Source organism: Ailuropoda melanoleuca, chromosome 14, assembly GCF_002007445.2.
Source record: "Ailuropoda melanoleuca isolate Jingjing chromosome 14, ASM200744v2, whole genome shotgun sequence".
Taxonomy (NCBI): domain Eukaryota; kingdom Metazoa; phylum Chordata; class Mammalia; order Carnivora; family Ursidae; genus Ailuropoda; species Ailuropoda melanoleuca.
In genome coordinates, this window is record NC_048231.1 from 14,889,676 (window position 1) to 14,900,759 (window position 11,084).

Below are 11,084 nucleotides of genomic sequence, written 5' to 3' on the forward strand. Positions count from 1 at the left end.
TTTTTTTAAGATGTACTTATTTATTTGAGAGAGAGCGAGCAAATGAGCAAGAGAAGAGGGAGAGGAAGAGAAGCAGACAGTGGGGAGCCAGATCTTATGACCCTGATATCATAAGAGACCCATGAGACCCAGTCTCAATCTTATGACCCTGAGATCACAGACTGAACCAAAATCAAGAGTCAGACGCTTGACTGACTGAGCCAGCCAGGTGCCCCCTCACTAAACATTTCTTAAATGAACATCTGATAGATCCATGAAATCGAAATGCAGATAAGTGGGACTGAAATTTGTGTAATTTTTCTTAGGGAACTTTTAGTCCTGTGCAATGGCTTTGTCAGAATGGACAACTAATAAAAATTGGATACTTTGCAAATAAATTGCCAGTGGTAATAATTATCTTATTTTGTATAAAAATAAAACAGTCAATGTTAAAACAACAATAACAACAACCCTAGTTTTAAAATTGATAACAGTAAATCCTTGATCTCCAGGATTCCTTATCCCTTGCAGGGATGTGAACTAGTCAATATCACAATATAATACCTATTTAATAGAATTCTGTATTTGAACCACCAGGAAAAAAATAAAATAAAATGAAAGTAATTGACTCCTCATGATATTTGTTAACACCGATCAGTCCCTTCAGATACAGTTTGGATAATGTATGTATGCATGATTCTAAACATCGTATGAGAACAAAATCAAAAGCTGTCCACCTACTCTCTTCTACCTACAGAATTGCATCTGCTATCAGGTGATTTCAAGGATGATTTATGAGTAGAAACTTGAGTCTCCAGGCGAAACAAGAATAAAGTCACAGATGAGTTTACAGAGTAAACCCAATTTGGGAATTACTAGAAGAGAAAATTAGAAATATTATATATTTTGGAAAAAAAAGAAAACCAGAAAATACTATATATTTTGATATGCAGTCACAAGTTATTTGGCTTTTTGAACAACTCCACACTTGATATTACAATCAATAGGACAAGAGAAAAGTCTTCATTTGGTAAGGACAGAGAATCCAATTCAGAAAGAAAGCACCAATAAAACCCACCCAGAATCATATGAAGTACATTTAGAGCTTTAAGCTAGCACGGATGTTACCTTATATCAGGTTACTTGTCCTACCTACCAGGACCATAATGACCTTGTCTGCATGAGGATTCAACCAAGACGAAGACGCTCCACATTTCTATGTTGACCGGGAACTATGCAAACTGGGGAAAAAACAATTGTAAAGCCAAGTCAACAAAACACTAAGTGGCTTATTCCAAGTTTTAAAAGCATTAGCATTCTAAAAAATAAAACAAAGCGTATTTATTCAGCAAGATAATCCTGAAACTTCACAGGAAACCTACCTACCAGAAATTATGGAAGGAAATGTTACCAGATGAATTGCTAAATAGCAACTTCCTATTCTACTATCTGTTTCTTACTAACAGATGACTAAACAATAATATCCACTTCTTTGGCAGAGAATGTGGAGGTTCAAAAGACTGCAAATTCCAGAACCACCTCTACTACAGTATAAATACGGGCATTTCTCTTAGCCATAGTCATATCACAATAGTTTTAACTACAAACCAAACACATGGTCAATAAAAATGTATGATAAAAAAAAACTATAAAGTACATGCAATTTAAAGTATTATTTGTATATTAAGAAATAATATTGTTACAATCAAATTTTCATGTTTATAAATGAGTCTATGGGCCTGTGTTCAAACAAGGAAAGTCTTGGGTGACTTTCATATTATACAACAACCAATTTTTAGAATTCCAAATATACGGCCTGTATAGAAGATGCCCTAACCTCTCTTTTCTGCAAGTTATCAATAGGATGCATTTTCAGAACCTCAGACAAAAACTAATTGTAACTTTATGGATTCCATATCTGATGAAATTCCTTCAGTGTATGGTGATTCCACCATGGACCCACCAGACTGTGACATACAAATAGAAGGAAAATGCGCCAGAAATACAGTAAGCCACCAGAGGGGAGGAGGTGGAGGGCTGGGCAAACGAGGTGAAGGGGAGTAGGAGATACAAGCTTCTAGCTGTGTAATTGATGTGGGAAACAAAGGCAAAAGAGAAAATTTAAATTTCCTTACTACTTACAGTCCATTGACAAGTCCTTGAAACAGGTAGAGTGACATTCCTCTAGGAACACAACTGCCTCCATGTTAGTACTTTGGTAAGGGCAAAAGGCAATCTTAGTCCATCCCCACCCCCCATCCTGTGAGTCTCTTGAATATATAAAAATTCCTTTGGAAACTTCCTTTATCTCTATTCCCCCACCAAGATACATGTTGGCAATCATCCCCTAAGGATATGGCCCACTGATATACATCTGAAGGGTCTCATGACTAAAGGTTTACTAGACAGTAATAAATGACCTTTTCCTAACAATAGCTAGCCCCCTCAAGCTCCTGGAAACCTTGCTTCCAAAATTCCTTAGAGACTTAAGCTATCCCTACCCCACTCCCAACTTGAAAGTCTGTAATTGGCCACTCCTCACAACCCCAGTGCAGCTTTTTCTGGCCACAGGTCCTGTCTCCGTGCTTTAATAAAACCACCTTTTTGCACCGAAGCTGTCTCAAGAATTCTTTCTTGACCATCAGCACCGAACCCCAACATTTTCCTAGATCATTTCGTGTCCAACGTGAGGCTCAGTCTTCTCATCTGGACTCCGAGCCTCAGTGCAAACTTGCTGAGTACTTTCACTTCTCTTCCTCTACTTTCATTCCAGGGGCTTTTCAAGGACTACGGTCTTATTGAACACTTTTCATATTGATTGCTCAGGCTGCCATCTTATAGCCCATGGCTACTCTACGGGGAGGAGAAAGATTGCCTTTTGGCTGGAAGTTAGTACCCTGCCAGAATGGTAATAAGGCCCAGAAACTTGATGCCCTCTCTTTATTCCTGTCGTTATCAAAGTTGTCTGTCTTGGGCAAGGGACAGTCACCTAAGTGACCAGGACAGCTGCTGATCTTAAGACACCCCCATGAGGTTTCCTCCTCATTGGTCTGTGATCCCCTTCACATCTCTGGTCTAGCCGCTTCTGGCCAAGGGACCTCCACTTGGAACTGGCCAAAACCAGTACCCGTTGAATTAAAACCCTACCAGGGATGTTTCCTAGAGAAGTTAGCAGTAAAGACTACACGTGTTGGAATATTGTTTAGACCATGACAGATTTCTATCTTTACTGTTTTCTGTCAATGTTTTCTACTAACTACTTAAGCTACAATATTGGGTAACTTCGCCTTATAAAACTTTTCTAATGTTTCCCATGGTTGTTAAAAACAGCAGTTTCTTCAAGGCAAGATAAAATAAAGCATGGCCTTTCTGGCATGACCTTCAAGGCAAGGTAAAATAAGGTATGGTCTTCATGGCATGACCTTCAAGGCATGGTATCTCAGTCCATACACTGTGACCCATTTTGCAGTCTACAATGTGATGGGGAAGTGGGGGGGGCACTCTACCATCCCTCCTCCCGGGCCTTTAACAGCAGGGCAGTGATCATATCGCCTTTGTTCAAGGGACATCTCTGGCCACTTTGACACCAGGAACCTCTGACATGTCCTGGGTGGCATCCCACTCAGGAATTGGGGGGGAGGGGAGGATTTTCTTGGTATGGATCTTCTCTCTTCAGTTCCCAAGGTCTCTCCCTTGGGATCCATTTTAACCCACTGGAAACAATTCAGACTGCAAAATTTAGCAAAGGACTGATCATGTATGAGACTGCATGGCCTCAGTAGGGTCTCAGTTAGATCTGTTCTATAGGCAACAGGAAAAATGTGCAGAGATACCCTAGGTCCAGGCCATCAAGGTTCTAAATCAGGACCCAGACCTAAGGACCTCTTGCAGAACACGTTTGGTCAGTAACCAGGCTAGTGAACTCCCTCCTGATATGATAATGATGATGATAATTATTTAAACAGACCTCCTCCTGATAGAACCCAGGTTGCTAGAGCAAACACAGGCCATTCCTAATGAATGTAACTGACTCTCACTGTTCCTCCTCCTAATAGATGTGGGGGGCTTCTCCCTCATTTCCCAGGTCAATGACTATAATTAGAGCCAACTGTAGTCAGTCTACTTCAGGACGGGGACTTTAAGGAATATTCCCAAGCAGCTACCACTCCCTTTGTTTCAGGGAAATTCACTGTCTTCTCCGGCCTGATGTGAACTGCATGTTTCCACTTTGGCGGGAAAAAACCATGGTGTCAGTTCATCTGTCCAAGCTGACGAGGTTTAGAACCACCTTCCCCTCCTCCTGTTTCTACACCATCTTGGGCGCTGCCTGCATAACTGGTTTCTATACCATCCTCAGGGCCTCCAGCACCATTGGCTCCTTTTCCTCCCCTCGTGCCAAGGACAGAAGAGAGCTCCCCTGGAGTTAACACTGCCCACTTCAGATTTCCCCACCAGTGCCCCAGGTAAAAACTGACAGTGGGGAACAAATGGACTTTTACAGTGGACCCAGGTGGAACATAATTCGGTATTTAATTAAGTTTGTTGGTTTAATTAAAAGACACGTCTTTAGAGTCATCAACATTAAATATGCAACTTTCATTCTACCAGGAATTACTGAAGGTCAAATAAACTCATGTTATCTCTGCTGCAATTTGTTACCAAAGAGAGGACTTAAAATGGTTAATTTTGTCGTCTCAAAATTTTCAAGGGTAATTGTTAAGATTGCTTTCAAAGTCCTTCAGTAACCTGAAACTTTAAAGTTTTGCTTGGATGATAAAGTGGGATTGAATTCATTGAACATCTAGGTCTTCTCCAAATAGGATAAAGTGCTAAAGCACTGATTACTGAACATAGGTTTGTGCTTTTGACTTCTTATGGCAGAGAAACTAAGGATATTTGGGTCTGTTGGAAAACATGCTTTATGCTTAACTGATTCATAAATTTACTATCTAAAGAATTTTGATGTAACAGTTCACAACTGGTTACTAAGTTTTCACTGGAGACTAAGTTTCTAAGAGTCAAAATTCTGCAAAATGTAATTAAGACTGATAGAAATAAGGCAAGCAACTCTGTACGTGTAAGAAAGATATAAGGAATAAAAATACACTTTTGTTGGGGCGCCTGGGTGGCACAGCAGTTAAGCGTCTGCCTTCGGCTCAGGGTGTGATCCCAGCGTTTTGGGATCGAGCCCCACATCAGGCTCTTCTGCTATGAGCCTGCTTCTTCCTCCCACTCCCCCTGCTTGTGTTCCCTCTCTCGCTGGCTGTCTCTATCTCTGTCAAATAAATAAAAAATCTTTAAAAAAAATACATTTTTGTTGAAGGTAAAAGATGGTAATTTTGTCCTAAAATGACACTGGTTGTTTGGAGAGACATGGCTTGGGACAAAATCTGAATGCAAAGGAAAGCTGTAAAAGGTTTTGCGGGGAAATCTTTGAAAAGGAATTTTATGTGTGGTCAGGACAAAGTTGAAATGAATGGATTTTAAAAATACACTGGTATAAGACTGAAATTCTGCTTTCTCTGTTCAAAAGACAAGTTTTCTTGGATTGTTGGTCTGCTCTTGATAAGAAAATATAAACGGGGCATCTGGGTGCAGTCGTTAAGCGTCTGCCTTTGGCTCAGGGTGTGATCCCAGAGTCCTGGGCTCGAACCCCACACCAGGCTCCTCCACTGGGAGCCTGCTTCTTCCTCTCCCACTCCCCCTGATTGTGTTCCCTCTCTCGCTGGCTGTCTCTGTCAAATAAATAAATAAAATCTTAAAAAAAAGAAAATATAAACAAAGTTGTTTTCTCTTGTCTGTCCAGACAAACCAGTTCCTATGTTTTATCAGGTCTTTAACAACTGTAATCCTATTTAGGCCTGCACTTTAAAACTTTCTAAGGTTTTAACAAGTTTCCCCAAGATTTAAATCATAAACCGAAGTCTCTTTGACTAATTAGACTTCTTTATATGGTATATTAGTTCTGGTAAAAGGTCATCACTCCATATTCTGATTATTTAAGTGTTCTGTGTCACAGAAATAACTGAATTTCCTTGCCAACTGCATCACAATGAACTCTCATCAGATCATTAACAATGTCCATTTCTGAGTTTTTGTCATTTCTAATTGTTCTCATTCTCTTGCAAAATGAGTTTTGTCTTCAAGGAGATTCATATAAAGGACTTTTTTGACAAATACAGGTATTCAATATCTTTACAATCATAAAACTGAAATGGATTAAGAATTTCCAAAACTAACTGAAAGGCTGCATTCAAACTAAACAAGAATTAGTAACATGGGACAAAATGAACTGAAAAGGATGATTATAGTTTTGTGAATCTTGTTTGAAACCCTGCTGATTCTCTAATGTTTACTATTCCAGATTAAGGAAACTTTTTCTTAAGATATCTATGACTTATAGAAATATGATAAAGTATTCATTTGTGAACAAATTGAAGCATTTAACTTTTCTACCAGAACCCCCTGAAATTCAAAAGGTCTCAGTAAGTATTCTTTCTTCCATGGCAATCATAGTCATTTGCATAAGTTCAGTAAGAATCTATTCTCGTTGTAACAGAACACCACTGGAAACACTGGTTATTTTACCAAGGCTTTGATTAGAATGTCATATTTGAGAAAGACATGCATAGATTCAGATATGACCAAAGAGCTTTCAGGAATTGAGGTGGACTATGAAACATGGAGTCATAAAGCCCCTTAAGAAATGCTGGCCCCACTGTGGAAAACAGTGTGGAGGTCCCTTAAAAAGTTAAAAATTGAGCTACCCTATGACCCAGCCATCACACTACTGGGTGTTAACCCCAAAGATACAGACGTAGTGAAGAGAAGGGCCATATGCACCCCAATGTTCATAGCAGCATTGTTCACAATAGCTAAATCGTGGAAGGAGCCGAGATGCCCTTCAACAGAAGACTGGATTAAGAAGCTGTGGTCCATATATACAATGGAATATTACTCAGCTATAAGAAAGAACGAATTCTCAACATTTGCTGCAACATGGACGGCACTGGAGCAGATAATGCTAAGTGAAATAAGTCAAGCATAGAAAGACAATTATCATATGATTTCTCTCATCTATGGAACATAAGAACTAGGATGATCGGTAGGGGAAGAAAGGGATAAAGAAAGGGGGGGTAATCAGAAGGGGGAATGAAACATGAGAGACTATGGACTATGAGAAACAAATTGAGGACTTCAGAGGGGAGGGGAGTGGGNATGCTGGCCTGATACCTTGCTTACAGAGTTCCCAGAAGTCTTACCAGATGAGAAAAGAATGTCAATTCCTGGCAGGTGCAGGGACCTCAGGATACTTTGGGGACCTCATGAGGAGAAATTCACCCAAATCTACAGATATTGCAGGCACATCTGATGGCAAGAACTTGGCTTGGCTTCTGGCCTAGAGGGTACTAAAAGTTCAATCTAGATTCCTTATGAAAAGTTCCAGCAGCAGATTTTAAAAGATCTATATGGCCAATCGCTATTCTTGCTGAGCTTATAAAAATAGACCAAATTTGTTAAAATTGAACTTGTTTTACAAACTGGCCATAATTTATCCATCTCTGGAAATAATGGTGATTTTAGAGAGAAAAAGTATGTTTCAATAACACACCTTTGCGGATGTTAAATTCTAGTTCTGATTGCCTTTGAATGTTGTTTGCCTGAGCTAGACAACTTGAGGTAACTTCAGAGAAATTGCCACAATAGATCATGTATAGACAGTCTTCGTGCTGGTTATTCTGTAGGAATAATAACAGGACCCCATGGGCATATGATTATTTGAACAGCTGGAAAAAGGGATTGATTCCCAATGACTGTGTAACTCAACTATCACCTTGACCAATTCTGTGTGGCTGGGACGACAAAATCACTCCTTAAAAGCAGAGCATACCCCACCCTATGGGGTTAACTAGGGACTTGTGGAGATAAAGGATGACCCCACCTTTCCTATGATCGGATTAGGTGATGCACTTATGTCTCCTGAGACAAGTCTTCTCCCACTTGCCAGTGATTCCTCATAATTAGTATACGATTAAAGCTAGACCTCAAAGACGGCTTCTTGATGGTTTTATTCCTTAGTTATATTTATCCCAGGAATTACCTCTACTGATATAAAATTGCAAACAGAGGGTTTAGCTGAGCATACAACAGCCACCTTTAACCAGACCCAACCTGTAGTCACCCACAAATTCAAAAGGTGGCCTTCCAAAACCAAATGGCCCTTGATTGCAGTTCAAGGAGGCCCAGAATTAGATGGCTAGCTCTTAACGGGACCCACAGGCATGAGGCTCTACCTCATGTCCATAGCTTCCCCCCGGCTGGATAGACCACAGTACCTTGAGTTTTGCCTGGATGCACAGACACATTATTAAAACCATTACCAACCCAATCAACCTCCCAAATTTTAAACAACGGTGACTACATTCTGTGTTTCATTGGTATGACAACCTAGCCTCCATATCTGTTCCCTCTTTGGAACTGGAGAATGTTTGGCACATGGAAGCTCTTAGTAAGTATACAAAGCCCTAAATGACACTCAAAATGACATTTCTCTATTAAATACTTAAGTAATACAAATGCACAAAGCAATTTTAAAAAACAGAACAGCATTAGCTGTTTTGGCTGCTGCACAAGGTGAAACTTGTGCTATTGCAAAAACAGAATGCCATGTATACATTCCAGATTATCACAAAAATATTTCTGGGTTTCTAACTGATATGAATTCTCAAATTGGCACTTTAAACGATCCCTCTCTTTCCTTTAATGACTGGTTAAACTCCTGGACCGGAGAAGGATTTTGTCAACCGTCAAAGGACTCTTACTTGGGCTTCTTTTTTTGTTATTCTAATCACATTTTGCTGTTTCCTCCCATGTCTCTCCACCTGGTACCGAGACTCCATCACTGCCATAACTTCAAACCAACTGATGATCCTTTCTGTCATCAGAAAGAGACCCATACATGCCGTCTCCCTTGGATTCAGCTGCCTCTGCCTTTTGTAACTTCCATATATGTATAAGTCCCCAACTGACCGATGTTGACCCATAGGTAGGGACATCCCTACCCCTCTATTCAGCTAGAAGAAGTTATAGAAGAAGAGACCTGCCACCCTCAGCAACCTTAAAGATTTAAGGATCAAAATTTTTCAGGGGGGAATGATATGGGAAACAAAAGTGAAAGTTAAAAATTTAAATCTCCTTACTACTTACAGCCCATTGACAAGTCCTTGAAACAGGCAGAGTGACATTCCTGCAGGAACACAACTGCCTCCATAGTTAGTACTTTGCTAAGGGCAAAAGGCAATCTTAGCCCAACCCCGGGGGGGGGGGGGGAATTCCTGTGAGTCTACTCGAATATATAAAATTCCTTTGTAAACTTCCTTTATCTCTATTCCCCCACAAAGATACATGTTGGCAATCATCCCCTAAGGATATGGCCCACTGATACACAGCTCAAAGGTCTCATGACTAAAGGTTTACCAGACAGTAATAAATGACCTTTTCCTAACAATAGCTAGCCCCCTCAAGCTCCTGGAAACCTTGCTTCCAAAATTCCTTAGAGACTTAAGCTATCCCTGCCCCTCTCCCAACTTGAAAGTATATAATTGGCCACTCCTCACAACCTCAGTGCAGCTTTTTCTGGCCACAGAAAACAGGTCCTGTCTCCGTGCTTTAATAAAGCCACCTTTTTGCACCAAAGATGTCTCAAGAATTCTTTCTTGGCCATCAGCTCCAAACCCCAACATTTCCCTACATCAGAATGAATAATAAAAGACTTAGGGAATAAGTTACTGCATAGAAAATACAATGATACTGTAATAACATTTTACATTGATATACAGTAGCTACACGTGTGGTGAGCATAGCAGAAGCTACATAGAAGGTGAATCATTATGTTGTACACCTGAAACAAATATAACACTGTGAATCAACTACACTGGAAAAAAGCGGGGGATAAGCTAAGATCATACTAACACACGCTGTGTCTAAAAAGACTTTCAGCGCTCGTTAACAAATCAGCATGTTCCCTCTATCTGCAGAATTCAAAAACAGAAGCTACACAACTGGAGGGGAAAAAATAAAGGAAGGGGACATCAGGACAAAGACCTCGAGAAATGGAGAGGGAAGATGTACAAAGTTTTTAAAGAAACCTTAAATTAAATTTGAAATGTAGGATAACGCATAGCAGAGCTTCAGTCACAAGTTTCCTAAGCGTTGTCCCGGCACCCCGAATTCCCGATGGTCCTCACTGACTCATTAAGTCTCACAGAATGAAGGCATAATCACAGAGCTCCTCCTCTGAAAAAGAATACTTTTGAGTACGCCTTTTCACAGATGTGCTCAGGAAAAAAAAAAAAACCAACCAAACAACCAACCAAACACCAAACGGCCGAAGTTCCAACTGTATGCAACTTGCAGAAAAGGGGGCTGCGGACGAGTCAGGTATCAGCAAATGGGAATCTGGGGCCGTTCTGGGCGGGCAGCGTCGGATACATGGGACAGGAGGAGCCGAGGAGGGCCTGAGCCCAGAGCTCTTCTCGTGGTCCCGCCGCCTTTCCCACCCCAGGTGACAACACTTTTCTCCACGTCTGAGCCTCTCCGACCCCAGCTGACAGCACTTTTCTCGGACGCCGGCACGCGCTGCCCAGAGGAGGCTGCCAGCCTCACTCCCAACCACCGCCCTCGGAAAAGTCCTCCACAGCCTCCCCAAAAAGGGTTTGGCGTGGCAAGTCCGCTGAATGCGCCATCCCTTACAGAATTAGCCAGAGTTAGGAGCTAGGAGAGAGAGAAGGAAACCAAAAGAGTCAGGGCAGCTTCGGGAGAGGACGAGGCGGAGCAGGGCGGCCTCGGCCACGCTGGCTGCGGCGTGAGGCAAGGGGTGGCCCCGCCGGCAACGGGGGAAACGCTGCAAAGCCGGCGCGGGGTGGCGCTCCGACGCCCGCGGCGGGGCGTACGGACCCCCAGGGAAGCAAGCCTCCTGAGGCTAGGGTGCACCGACTGTCGCGCCGCCGGAAACGCCCGGCCTGCAGGACGCTGCCGCCCCTGGCGGGCCTGTTTCGAACCCCCGCCGGCCAGCCTGCCCAGCCGCGTCCCCGCTGCCCGCACAC

At 41.9% G+C, this 11,084-nt stretch overlaps 1 protein-coding gene across 10 annotated transcripts in view; it reads right to left on the bottom strand.

Annotated features, from left to right (window-relative positions):
• ENTPD5 (ectonucleoside triphosphate diphosphohydrolase 5 (inactive)) overlaps positions 1 to 11,084 on the bottom strand; it is a 46,359-nt gene that overhangs the window by 34,839 nt on the left and 436 nt on the right. For 3 of the 10 annotated variants that reach the window (XM_019794622.2, XM_034642423.1, XM_019794618.2), the window contains exon 3: positions 1,136 to 1,220. The gene's annotated coding sequence lies outside the window, so the exon portion shown is untranslated. Of the gene's footprint in view, positions 1 to 720; positions 855 to 1,107; positions 1,221 to 11,084 lie in introns of all 10 variants that reach the window. The other 7 variants (XM_034642426.1, XM_019794621.2, XM_034642425.1 and 4 more) reach the window with 4 other exon arrangements.